This window comes from Dipteris shenzhenensis, chromosome 29 (genome assembly GCF_047967505.1).
Source record: "Dipteris shenzhenensis isolate YYH24624 ecotype China chromosome 29, Dip_SZ_1.0, whole genome shotgun sequence".
Classification (NCBI taxonomy): domain Eukaryota; kingdom Viridiplantae; phylum Streptophyta; class Polypodiopsida; order Gleicheniales; family Dipteridaceae; genus Dipteris; species Dipteris shenzhenensis.
In genome coordinates, this window is record NC_141624.1 from 23526220 (window position 1) to 23541344 (window position 15125).

The window sequence follows — 15125 nt, forward strand, 5'->3', positions numbered from 1 at the left end:
TCCTAGCTTTGAAGTTTAACAAAAATTGATCATCATAGCTTTCTTCTCTCATCTGCAGAAACACAAACAAAACTTTAGTTTCAAGTTCTATGTTAATATTAATGTTATGTATAAATTTTAAACGCATCAATCGAGAACCAATGTATCTCTTGACAAATAAGCCTCCAAAATGTACTTGGTGTTTATAAGGACCCTCCATCCACAAGAGTGGGCATTGTATTATTGTGGTGTCTATGAACCATCCAATCACTTTGTAAGCATAAAATTATTATAATTAATTTTTAAAAAGTACTGAGAGGGCAAATGATTTTATGTCTTACGTCTAATGGAGCGGTTCAATTGCACCCAACTTAGATGAAGTTTTTTTGTAGAAATCGATCGCAAAAGATAGTCTCTTCAGACCGTGCTGCAAGTTGCATATGTGAGTGTGTAACTTTCTACAAAATAAATAATTTGTTATTTTGAAAAATCGTGATACTTATTTCATGCATTGCAAATTCACTTATAGATTGATCTCTCGATGAGTATGTGTAACTGAATTGAAGCAAAAGCATCCTTTTGATGGCAGATGTTTTATATAGCAAAACTCCAATGTTGATTTCATTTAACAAATACTGTAAAGATTAGCATTTGTGGATTGAAAATAACAACATTAGGGGAGATATGGGGTCTCAAAAGGGCCTTGAATTAGTGTTCCCTAATTTCAAGGAATTAGTGAGAAATTTGAGGTGTACCAATGAGAGTGCTCCTTTTTGTGGGGTAATGCCATGTTGAGGTGGAGGGTGGGCAGACAAAAACATTTAAGGATGGGAGACCTCTAACCCATAGTTTCGACCCATGGTCTTCAATCCTAGCCCTTGATGAAATCTCTATCCAAGGGATACATTCAAATTTGAGGCAGAGCACTCCCAACCATTAGATGAAGGGGTAGATCTAAGGGACATGATCAAAAGATATAGAGATCAATTTCCACCCTTGATTAAAAAAAAGATCTAATGGAGGAGATGAGAGGAGAAATATGCTTCAATCAAGGCCAGAGGTAAAGATCTACATCCAAGGGAGGAGATGATGGTGACAGGCACTAGAATATGGCCCCTTGATCTAAGAGTGAGATCTAGGGAGGAGATAAGGCAAGGAGGTGCTAGAATCTGGCCCCTTCATCTAAGATGGAGATCTAGGGAGGAGAAAAGGTAAGGAGGCACTGGAGTCCGAGCCCTTCATCCAAGATGGAGATCTAGGGAGGAGAAAAGGCAAGGAGGTGCTTGAATCTGGGCCCTAGATCTAAGATGGAGATCTAGGGATGTGGTACTCCACGAATGTGGGTAGCCAAAAGGAGCATTAATGATAGCATTTATGAGCTTTGACTTGATCTAGGCCCTCTATTAAGTGCCTCATTGTGAGCCCTCCATCATGATCCTAATCAAGGGCTCAACTTGAAAGGCCTCTCCGTACTAGCCCTCCATTATGCGCCTAGATCTTAGCCATCCATCTTGATTTGCTCATCATCCTCCACACATCTTAGCCTTTGATCTTAATTTAGATTAAGGGCACATATTGGTAGTCACCTAAGCCCTCTTAATGAGGCCTATCCCAAGCCAAAATTTAATCAATGCTAAGGGTCCCTTAGCCCATGGGTTACCATAGTGGGTTCATTTCTAATTAGCTTAATCTCGCTCTTAATCATTTCCTTACGAGGCCCTTTGGAGACCCCATTTATCCCCTAATGTCTAGCTCCTTATGCAAAGTAATTACCAATCACTTACTCTAAATGGTAAGGGATGACAATTAGGGTCACATATTTGAAATTGCAATATGTGAACCACTTCAAAAGCTGGTCCACTAGCTCCCTGGGATCCCTCATTTTGAAGGAGATAGCTGGGTCCGCGATATGTACCACACCTTGAATCTCCTCATGCAACTTTTTTTTTAGTAAGCTGCAAATCAATAGAGGAATTTAGAATAGTGTTTAAAATAAGTGGTTTTCTAAGTCGATATATAAAAAGAAAAACCTACTTGAGTCCTACAAGGATAACTGTATTGGTAACTTGTCCTGCTCTATCTTTGATTGCTTTGAGACAATATTCTGTTAGGGCCAACTCTTTCATTGACTTTGCATTTGCAAAACTTATCCTTACAATAGGTCTCAGTGTATTTAGATGCTCAAGAACATGTAGCTCTACCTTTGCAGTATCTAGATTAGTGTAGGAGGTACAAAGACACTTGGTGTCCTTATATTTTATCCTTTACACCTCCTCGAAGGATGTTTTTGCTCTTGGTTTTATTCCATGAGTCCCTTGAGTCACTTCCTCTATAGTCACCTCATCTTGTTTTAGCGTTCGAGCAGGCAATATAAGTAAAATGTCTCTCATCTTCATGTTTGTCATATATGTAGCCTTTAGGAGTTTGTCATATCTCCATCTAACCATCTTTAAAGTGGTGATATCTTTTGCCATGATTGTCACCCTATGGATATGTGCTACAGGAAGAAATGTATCCTAAAAAAACCCTATGAAAAAGTCCTCGGAAACCACCTACAATGCCTAAATAGTTGTTCTTTGCCACCGGTATCCAAGGCCCACAAAGTTTATATCATCACAAACTAGCCTAACAAGCACAGTCCCATGGCTTTTTGCACCCTTCTTATCTCCATTAAAACACTGAACTTATGTGTAATCTTCTCTTTTTTTTTTGTTTGAGAAGATGCATTGGCTTTCCTTTTCTTGGATGTGAATCCCATCCTCTAGATGTTGCCAACTTTGCTATGGGTGGACAGTGTTGCAACGTTTCAATATGGAGGGGGGGAAGGCAGTAAGTAGTCCATTTCCTCCATATGTGAAACTGAGTTAGGCAAATAGTCCCATATCAACTGAGGAGAGGGCCATGATGGCCAAGGTTCCTTATGCATCACAGCGGTTGGAAGTCTTATGTATGCTATGATAGCTACTAGACCGGACATTTGTAGTGAGAGTTGTTAGCTAGTATATGGGGAAGAGGCATTGGGAGGCACTTAAGTGTATCATGAGGTATGAATATCTGCTTTGGCAGAGGAGAGATGCATGTACTTCCAAGTACATAGATTCAGACTATGTAGGGCATGTGGATAGCAAGAGATCCACTTCTGGTTATGTGTTCACCTTTGCAGGTGTTGCAATGTTGTGGATGTCTCGTGCACATAATTGCATTGCTTTGTCTACCAGAGAGGCCCAAGTATGTTTCTTGTATCAAGCCTTGTATATTGTACTTTATTTGTATGTATCTAAATTCTTCATTATCCTTTCTTGTAGGATTATGGAGTAATCAAATAATGTGGGGGCTAGTTTCAATGATTGAGATTAGAGCATGGGTCTCTGATGTCACTTTGAATTTGAAAGGACTTGATATCACATGGGCCTCTTTCTACTTATGTCAAAAAGGGAGTTCAATGATGGTGACGATCCATGGGATGCTACATTCTCTAAGAAAGATATGACTTCGATCCTTGTAGTAGGCATAATGATAAAGCCAAAATAGACTTTTATAGATATTTTCACAAAGAGTCCAGATCCTGAAGTAAGACCTTTATGATGCCTCCTCCTCAACCATCAAAGTTTCCAAAGTTGCAAAGTGCATTAGAGGCTCTTGCATATACTTGGGAGCAATTTCCTAGTGTGGTGGCAAAAAGATGCATGCAAAGATTATGTTTGAGTACTTTTAGGATGCACAATATGCACCTCAGATTCAAGGATCTTCACATGAAGGAGATCAAGCACAGACTTCAATGCAAGGGCAAGAAGAACATGCACATTGTCACGAATGTGTAGAACATGAGTGCAAACTTCTAGAGCAAGAAATGGTGGATGTCACTAAGGATGATGAAACACAAGCCTTGAGTGCATGAGAATTAAAAGAATTTGAATAAGATCAAGGTCGATCCATTGCAGTTATGGTAGAAGCTCTTGCTAGCAAACCACGATGTGAAATGCAAAAGGCTAGTGCTATAAGAGCCATGGTTCCAAGCATTAGAAAAAGGCATCGTCCCACTATAAAGAAAGATCATGTGGATGGAAAATAGTTAAAAGAAGAGAAAGATGAAAAAGACTCAGAACCCAAAGTTGAAGATCAAGATGAACTCACATCAATCAAAAATCTCAATCTACGTCTTAATGAAGTAGTAATAAATGATGATGTGGGATATATCTGGGGTCAAAGGACGTGGTTTGTGAATGCCAGAGATGTGGAAGCTACAGATGTCTTTACTAATAGCCAGAACCTTGATATATCCTATGCACTGCAAATATATGAGGCTTTGAGAGATGGAAAGAAACCTGTGGCATGCAACGTGGTCCTGCGTCCAAAATCAAAAATAGCTTTTTGGATCAAATTACATTTAGAGGGCCTACACATTTCTAGGAAACCTTCACTCAATTCTTTAAAGGCACTCTTAAAAATATTCCACATGAGCAAGGCCAAGAGGCACAAAGCGAGAATATGTTGAAGGAAGCAAAGAAGGAATTCCTCCTTAATTGCACATTCCAGCCCATTGATGGTCAACATTGGGCTTATGCTTGTCATCAGATCGCCAAGAAGCAAAGGAGGTCAAAAGACTCACTTCAAAACAATTTGCAAAGATATTTTCATTCCATTTTTATCTTGCAACCATCTGTATATTCAAGCATGAGATCAAGTATTTGATTGAGTCCGAAAGACTTAATCATTATGTCCATGGAAAGCGTAAGATATCCTCAACATCAAAGGTCTTACAGAAGGCAAGGGTTGTATGGACAACGTTTGGTTCTCTAAACCCTGATTTGAGGAGAAAAGTCACAAAAGCAGATGCCGACACACTCACAAACTTCTATACTCCTTTGAGTGTAGTTGTGCCTAGGGGAACTCAAGAGCGAGAAGAAAATATGACAAGCCTCAAGGTGGTGAGAGACAGATATGCCGACTACACTTCCATCATTTTTTGTCTTATTAAAGTGTTCAATGAGATGCTTGAAGTGTGCATTGCATGTGAGCGTGGAGAGTTGACTTACGAAGCTCCTTTGTTTATCTCCAAAAAGTCAAAGGTAATGGATAAGAAGGAGTTGACGGCAAGGATGTGGAGGCCTATAAAGTACTTACCTGACAAGTATGCATCCATGGTAGCACAAAAACTTTTAAAGAAAGAATGTTTTTTTGGAAAGAAAGACAAATACCACTGCTTGGAAGAATGCATCAATGTACAGGTGAGGCGTGATGTAGTGCATAGTGCCATTAAGTATTTGCTGTCAGAGAAACAAATCCCACTTAGTCATTGTAACATTGACTATAATGTGGTCAATCATATAGCTTCTTTGTCAACACCCAAGGTAAAGCTTTGGGCAAACAAGTGGATTAAAAAGGATGAAGATGGGTCAGAAATAGTAACCTCTTACATGAGAAAAGAAATCCCACAACAGGTGGTTGCATATTTTCTCCTCTCTTTTCTCTCTCGTCTCCTTTCCTTTTTCTCCTCTCTTTTTCTCTCTTTTCGTCTCTTTTCTCATCTCTTTCCTTCTCTCTTTTTCTCTCTTTTTATCCTCTCTTTTCTCCTTTCTTTCCTTCTCTCTTTTTCCCTCTTTTATCCTCACCTTTTCTCTCTTTTTCCTTCTCTCTTTTATCCTCTCTTTTTCTCTCTTATCTCCTCTCTTTTTCTCTCTTTTTTCTCCTCACTTTTCCTCTATTTTCCTCTCTTTTCTCCTCTCTTTCCTTCTCTCTTTTTCTCTCTTTTATCCCCACTTTTTCTCTTTTCACTTTCTCTCTTTTTCTCTCTTATCTCCTCTCTTTTTCTCTCTTATCTCCTCTCTTTTTCTCTATTTTTTCTCCTCTCTTTTTTGCTTTTTCTTCTCTCTTTTTCTCTATTTTTTCTCCTCTCTTTTCTCCTTTTTCTTCTCTCTTTTTCTCTATTTTTTCTCCTCTCTTTTCTCCTTTTTCTCCTGTCTTTTTCTCTTTCTCCTCTCTTTTCCTCTCCTCTCTCCTCTCTTTCCTTGTTTTTTCTCCTCTCTTTTTCTCTCTTATCTCCTTTCTTCCTCTCTTTTTGTCTCTTTTCTTCTCTCTTTTTCCCCATGTGAAGCTTCAATAGCCTGACATTGAGCAAGCAGATATAGACTTCTGTCACTCTAATTCAAAGAATGCAAGAGTCTATAAATGTTTGCTCAATGTCAAGACGTCACTCTATTTTTTCTTTTGCATCTTGTGATGAGGGCATGCTCGATGGTAATCTTCTTCTTTTCTTTTATTTAGCTCATTATGTGGCTAGGAAGCTCTTTAGCCTCACTTGATCTTCGGGATGCCATCTTTCGGGAGTTATATAACATTTTGGGGCACCCTCCCACTCTTAGGGAGTTATACACATACATGACCGGTACTACAAACCCCCCCAAGGAGTCGGCAGTATAGACTCCAAACTACCCCAACCCCACACTAGCTGAGATTACCCCAATGGAGTCAAGATAGCCCAATCAGTTACAAAACTGAGCCCCTTCTACCCCCTATGGTCAAGAGGTCCTTCTGCCTCACAGAGCCATCGGCATACTCCCATGCCATCGAGAGTTGCTTCTCGAGCTATGTGTGGCCAGCATACTCTCGTGCAGTCAAGTCGCTTCTCCAACTATGAGTGGCTACCATACTAGCTTGACACGATAGGGCAGTGGGCATAGTAGTAGGGAGAGTGGTGCATTATGCATGGCACAGTGCTTTTGGGGAGGTAATGGTGGGGGCGGGGATGATTCAGATGATGCAGACATGCCAAAGGGTGACGGTACGATCTTCTATGACATCACTCAGACAAGAGGCATCTTGATGGATGCACAGGGGAAGGACATCATGGCCTTCATGAACTCTATAATTGTTAACAACTATAGAGATTGCTTTATTCAATACAAAGACCATCCCAAAAACCCTCGCTGTTGTTTGCTCTAGGTATCCCAATCCCCCCAATATTCAGTTCACAGATAAATGGGCCAAGTCAAATATTGTTAGGATACTTGGAAATAAAAGTTCTTCACTTAAGAGGCAGGCACTACCTGAGATTGCCAGGAGAGAAGGGAGGTCAATCACCAAGGGGCCAGCCCCACACCACTCACAAGCATGAGTGGAAGAAAGCAATGAAGGTAGCGAAGGCAGATCCCACTCTATAGCATGTGGAGGCACGAAGGATCCAAATGGAGCAATATGGAAACATGCATTTTGGAGCAGGGGGTGTTGAATCATGGGACTCCCAATTTGTAAGTATCGATCTCAAATTATATTGTTTATGTGGTTTATTAGGAGGTTGTTTCTTTGTACTAACCCCTCTGCACATTGTGTCATCTTGCAGCTTGATATCATGGGTAGGTACCCTACTCCTGTCGAGACAGCCTACCACCACCACCATTGCAGAGGAGATACATGGAGGCACTTCTATGATGACAAGTTGATTACTGAGGAGCAGTATATCTGGGCTACTAGAGCGCCCCCCCAGGTATTTAAAAGTAATTGAATAATGTCAATATTGTAAATAAAGATTTGATTTTTCATACATTGATACATGTTGTCCCTCATTTATAGGGCCCTATGACTGATCAGGAGGAAGAAGATGAGGAAGAAGGGAGCAAGGATGCGGAGAACTTAGATTAGTCGTAGAAGTAGTGCTAGCTACTCTTTTTTATACTTGAAGCCACTAGCTTGGCTTCGTACCTCTCTTGTATATACACTCTTATTTTTTGTACTACTTGAAGCCACTGGACATGGCTTGGCTTCGTGCTATATGTACATACAAGCACTTTTTGAGCTATGAATTAATATACACTGCTTTTATTTTTTTGGCTTTCAATTTCCTTGTGCAACGTTTTATTAATGAACGCCTTGTGAACTAAACATTTTGGAGTTGTAATGTTTTATTCGGAATTGTAATCATTGGCTATAGACATGCTTGCAATTGTGCTAATTAAAATGCGGTTGGCTGTAAGAATTGAATTGCACAATTTGAAAATGGGATTCTTGTAACCACACAACATACACAGCATTCTATTCAACCACACAAAATTCTGCTTCTATTAAAAAAAAGATTCTATAGAGTGTCTATAAGCACATCTATGTACGCGTCTTTCTGTTTTTTTTTAATTCTACTAGAGCATCTAAAAGTGCATCTATAGGTGCGTCTTCCTGTTATATAGACATGCCTATAGACACGGGTCTGTAGATGTGCCAATAGACACGTAAATAGATGCGCCTGTAAGTTTTTTTTTAGTTAAGTAAATGCGTCTATGTGTGCGTCTGTGGGTGCTTTGTCTTGTTGTGATATAATGAATTTCATCTATATAAGAGACTCTAGTTTGTAATCCATAGAGCAAAAGCGAGCGAGCAAGAGAGAGAGAGAGAGACTTGAATCATGAATATAGATGTATCTATTACAAACTTTTAATGACAAATTGTTACAATACCAAAGAAACTGATTCTCCATTGTTTTTTGTAAATGATAAAAAATATAGTTACAATGTTGATTATGGCTATAACTTTAGACCCAAAACTATTGTAGAGCTTCTTTGATTCCAACAATATGAGCCTAGAAAGTTTTAAATACTAGAGTGAAGGCAAGATCAGAACGTGGAAGAAAAGGTGATGGATGAGAAAAAGGCACAACAAAAGCTCCTTGGTCAACCTTCTTCATAGAATCATCCACCATCACCTAAATGGCACTAATTGTCTGAGAATCATAGCATCCACCATCTCCTGAATGGCACTGATTATCTGAGAATCATTAGTTTGTTTGACATTATAATGTATAATTTTTATCCATTGCCTCACAATTGTATACTATGTAAATAATCATTGTGTACCTGTAATCATGAATTTTGAATTATCTCAATAATTCCATTTGGGATATCTCTATAGAGAATTATCCTTTTGCTTTGTTGCAATACCTGTCAAAATGTAGTGTTAATCACAATGATTCATTCAAGAATAAATAAAAAACATTGAGTCATATTCAACACTTTGTTTACCTTCTTGTCATTTAGAATGAATGAGAATCTTTTTGCAACACTACCCTCTATCTCCACCTGAATGTCTTGGCATAATTGAGCGAGTGTGCAACATTTTCTAAGTGATATAATTCCTAATAAATTGTCACTCTTGTTAATGGTGATATCCAATGCTTCATTCTTAGGACCAAAAGAGTTCAAATCTTGATCCATTGGAACCAATTGGTTCCCGATCATTCTACTCCATTTATAGTAAAATGTTAATATGAAAATTTGAGTGGCAATCATGTACTTAAGTTTAATGGAGTTGTGCACAACCTCATAATATACTTGGTTGGATGTTATGATGTCCCAACCATAATCCAAGAAGTTAGGAATTCTCTTAGCACCATTTGCATTATAAGTGAGCATCGTCTTGGAAATCTTGATAGAAAATTTATTGAATAGATCTACAAAGATAGTTATTGGCATGCAAATAGCCATTTTTTTTATTCTACTATAGCAATCCTTTGCCATAAGGATCATTGTACTTCTGAAAACAACCTGGCTCTATATGACTCTGTTACAACACCATGAGGAATTGGCCAATTAATGGTATTCCATGCTAGGAGAGCTGAGTTCTTCAACACACCATGTGTGCTGGCTTTATCCAATAGTTGGTAAAAATGATCATAGAAAAAGACTCTTGACTGAGCTAACTGTGTTGCCGATCTACCTTGATATTGCAGCTCTCCTATGGACCCATGTAACATATCCATGAATCCTAAATTGCATTTAGTAGGCTGCCACTACTCATAAGATGAAGGATATATATCTGAAAATAAAAATAAATACATTGAGGTTCAAGAAATTCTCTAATTATGAAATATAGATTCTCAATGAAGTCACTTACAATTTGGTTTATGTTGTGGAAGATAAGTTGGATAATTCTCTCGCAAACCAAGGTCTCTATGTATGTATACATGTTGAACCAATATTTCCTTTATTGATTTCATCCCATTCTTGGTTCTAAAACCTTTCACCCTACCCTTCCAAGATGCCAAAAAGAGATTACTTGAATGTGGCTTCTTCCTTCTGTTTGGTTGCATGAGCACCCAACTTCCTTTTGATACAGTCAGTATTTGCTAAGAGCCATCCACAATTACCTTGTTGGTAGCATCGATGGAAGATATAGAGGAAAGAGGTCGACGAGTGAGGGAGCTCACATCTATAGCTTTGTCCTTGACAGTCTAATCAACATGATGTTTGGCACAAGAACGGTTTTGATGATCAATGCATGCCATTGAGACTAGTATCCAAACTTTTACTCGAACCTAAAAACTCAATGGACATATCCAAGAGCACACATTATACTCTAGTCTTGCATAAGCACGATCTTCTTATTCAAAACTTTAAGAATATTATTAAAGAGAGAGCAATGACATCGTTATCGTACCTTGTGCTTCGATATTATGATCAACAAAGCTTCCTGAAAAACTAAGACCAGTCATTGTGTTGTCATCCCCATGAAAAACTTTCAAATTTTATACATCTTTATAAATACACTCTTGTTCACCAAAAAGTGAAATAATATTACCCAACTTAACACTTTCACATCTTAAATCTCAAAAATAGAGATTGAAAAAGCAAAGAGCTCGCTATTGTACCTTGCTCCTCCATATTTTGATAAAAAAATCTTCTCAAAGAGCGAGGTCCTATCACTGGATTGCCGTACCCATGAAAAACTTGCAAAAGTTATATTCTAGTCTACAATATTTTGATAAACATATAGTTTTACAAAAGCATAGATTAGATTCAAAGAGAGACATTGACAAAGTAAAGAGCTCGCTCTTGTACCTTGCTCCTAGAGGTACTTTAAGTTTTGGTTTGACATCGCCACCCAAAATGTGTGGAAGGAAATTCAATCTATAGGTTGAAGGAATGTATATGAGGAGGCAACCGGGTGAGAGAGAGAGATAGAGAGGGAGGGAGAGAGTGAGGGAGGGAGAGGGAGAGGGAGAGAGAGAGAGAGAGAGAGAGAGAAAGAGAGAGAGAGGGGGGGGGGGGGGGAAGAGTAATTTGGGAGGGAAGAGTACTTTGGAGGGAAAACACATTTAAGTTGCTGATGTATTTTGAATGAGACATTGTCAAATAGTAGAATCGTGTCAGTAGCTTGACCAAATTTTATTATTATTAGTAATATATGTACATGAATAAAATATTCTTTCTTGCTCTGACAATCCAGATACAATTCAAAATTTTTATAATTTCCCCACGTTACGTTGGCTCTATGGCCATTGGTTGAGAGCTATTTTTCATTTTCACCAAAAGGCCCCAAAATGAGCTTCCTTTTTTCCTAATGCCTGAATCTAGTCACTTGCCTTCAAATATGGTGGTGGTGGATCAATCTGCCTCCACGCATGAGATGGTCCAATGGAAGGTATCGAGCATGACCTTCATAAACCATTTTCCTCATATGTTTGGAGTGTTGTGCAAACACACTCAAACCCTTCCCACAAACAGGACAAGCATGGTACCCACTTATTGCAAGTCATGCATTTTTCCTACATGCGTGCATGAATGCGTTAGTATAAGACATGCGCCAGAAAGAGAGTCATAAAAGTATCATTACACATGTAAAGACTCAACCGCATACCTGCGCACTCTCCATATCCTAGGTAGTCATGTATGATCCACATCAAGATTCTCCTGACCAAAATGTTATTGGTATGTCTAGGAGCTCAATGAAATATCAAAGACTCGCACTTCTCTCCATAAGATCTATAACTCCTCTGTCAAAGGTGCCATGTAAACGCCCATATTTTTGGCCTTGTACTTCCCTAGATTAAGTAGTGCAAGCATGAGGTGTCCCTTCTTATTGTTAGCCATGATAGGATATTGTAACTCACTAAGACTATAGGCCATGTCGACAAAGATGTCGAATGTAATCGAAAAGGGTTCACACCATCCATGGCGAGCTCAAGATGTAAGTTGCATGGCTCCCTCGCAAAGTCTGACCACTGATTGTCTATGTGCTTCCAAGCAGCACAATCTATAGGAATCCTCAATGTGTCATCAGTGGACTGATGTGTAGCATGCCAAGTCATCAACTCCACTATGGATTTGCATCAAAACATGTGCTGTATTCTTGCAATGATGGGAAAGTGTCTCAAGACCTTTACTAGGATCTCCTCACCCTGCAAGTCATCTCTATATCGTTGTTTCCCACACTCCCAACAACTAGCCAAATCTCCATGCTCATGACAAAAGAGAATACAATCATTACGACAAGCATGTATGGTATCATAATCTAGGTTTTGTATAAAGTATGCATGCAATATTAATCACGAACTCAATTAGCATTGACTTACCAATGATCCATCACCACGTGCACCACCAATGGTGGTACTTATGTAGGCTCCTCCCCATACATCTTCGAGTGCTGCATGACAATATGGCATTGATGTCATACTTCTCGCTTGCAATGACTGCAATGACAATACAACCTCTCCGTAAGCCACTCTGCGCTCCCAGGCATTGGCACATCATCTGACAAGCTTCCACTAGTCCCTTCCATCTGCACACCTCCAAAATCACAACACAAAATGCAAGGAAATACACTCAAGATCCAAAAAATAGCCACCCATGAGCTTTTATGCCTATTATTAGATTTTATGCCTTGTGCTATTGGTATATACCGACATTATGTTGAAATGTGCAATGTCCAATTGTTGGTACCCTAGAGGGGTATGTTTGTGGGAATTATGGTAGCCACACAAGAGGATGTGGACTACATGAATGGATGTGGGACATTGGTCACCACAAGATGGATGTGGATCAGAGGATGCCACACAGTAGGCTTATGCCTTGAGACTCTCTATATAAGAAGTCTATCATTGTATTGTTTATCAAGCATTGGAATAGATTGGTTGAGTGTTGCCTACGTTGTTGTCTCTCCGTTATGGATTTTCTTGTATGGTTCAATCCTCCATGATTGTTACACTAATCTCATGTAGCCCTAGGCTTAGTGGCGGTCTCATTCGGTTTCTTAACATGGTATCAGAGCTGGTAGTCCACAAGCTTAGGTAGATTAGTGTGTTTTCTTTCATGTCTTTTGTATAGATAAAAATATGGCAACACTCTTTATCATTTGATTTCGGAGAGATTATGTGAGACCATGTGCAAGAATAGAGAATCAAGCTGCTGCCCGAGAAAGAGTTCAAGTTGCTGCTCAAGAGGATGGTTGTTGTGATGTTGTGGCTGCTCAGTTACTTCTCAAGAAAGCCAAAGACTTGTTGCTATAGAAAAGAAGCAAGCTATTGCTATGGAAGATGCTGCCGAAGAGAAGAAGATGTTGATGTTGTGGAAGACATACCACTGCTACAAAGGAGGACCTATTGCTGTGAGATATTGCTGCTACAAAGAAAAGAACACTGTTTGCTAGGAGGATGAAGATTGCTGAAGGCCGTAAAGATTGTTGCTTCACTGATGTTGGTGTAAAGAATACAAGATTGGTCCAAAGAATGCAGTTTCTGCTATAGAGGCTTTTAAGTTTGGAGCAGTATCCTATCATGCAGAAACTGGTTGATCCTAGTTTGTTCATCCATCGTTTTACTGACCGACTAGTTGGAAAGTCCAATGGTCACGGGAAGAAATTTCATTCAATTGCAAACACTACTCTTCGGCTTGTGGCAAGCCTGAAGCGGGACTGGCTGCAGACAGGAAGGCAGCCAAGTGGGATCTATGGCGCAGCATTGTTTGTATCATCTCATATTCATGGTTTTGAATGTACAAAAATAGATGTCGTGAGTGTTGTACATGTATGTGAGGCAACTTTAAAGAAACGTTTGGTTGAGTTCGAGAAAACAAAATCTGGCAGCTTGATTGCAGAAGAAATGTCAAAGCAGCAATGACGGCATCATGGGATGCTCCGCAGAGGCAAAGAAAGAATCAATGAATTGGTTGTGACCACAAGGAGCTAGGAGCTGCATCAAATTTTTCTCGACATGGCTGTGCTTGTAGAAGCTCACGTAGAGCAGCTGAACGACATTCAAAGAACAAGAAACAATCTGCCTGAAGTGGTAGACAATAAGGAAGAAGAGGAGAAGGAGGAAGATGAAGGAAAGATTGAAGATGATCGAAAGCAACAAACGAAAGATACTCTCAGCCATGATGGAGGTGAGCGAGACGTTTGACTCGGCCATCAAGGACACACTGTCATGACAGAAAAGCTTGCAGAAATCATCCAGGAATCAGTTTTCTGCAACAACAGCAGCACCGGAGTGTAATATAATTTCTCCAAGGCGAGTCTAAAAAGGCGAGTCTAAAGCAGAAGATGAGCTTGAAAGGGAGATTACTGTGAACGTTAACAGAGAGTTGTTACGAGGGCTGCATGCTGTTGTTTGAACACGAGCTACTTGTGCCTGCAATTGGGAGGAGTAAAGAGAAGTGTAAGCTATGAGAAAGGCACTGAAGAAGGCTCGCTGAAGAAGAGCATAACCGCAGATTGAAGAAGAACTCGACATGACGGCAGGAGAGCAGCTGCAGCAGGAAAAAGATTGATGGTAGACGATTACAAACATGGAGCCAAAGTCCTTAGGGTTGGAACCCTACCTATTTCAGCCACATGCACATTATCCTTATTTTATGCACCTTAAAAACCCCTTTTGTACAAGAAATTTTTTCTTACGCCTTGAAAAATTGGCACAGCATCGGTGTGTATGGCAAATCATGGATATGTTGTACTATGACTGAGATTACTGTGGGTGCCCTGCCCTTGCATTGGCATAAAATGGATGTAATTTTCTCTCACCCATGTTTATGAGGGTCCTCTGCCCGAGCCCACGGGTGCTCAAAAAGATATGTGATTGTGGTGTGCAGGAGTAGTGTACATTGATGATGCACTACTTGGGTTGGTTCCTTCTCCCTGACACATGGGGTGTCTAAAAAGCACTTGGGTGTCCCGCCCGCACAGCATGGTGTGTAAAGTGGATGTTAGGTGTCTAGATTGGTAGACACATGCACACACATTTGTTGAACACTCCAATTTGTCATTGAGGGGGAGTGTTGAGAAAGTGAGTGAGTTTGGCAATGCCAAATCATTGGGGGTGAGAGGTGAGATGGTCACATATGATTGTACATTGAGGAGGGGTGTTGAAATGTGCAATGTCCAATTGTTGGTAC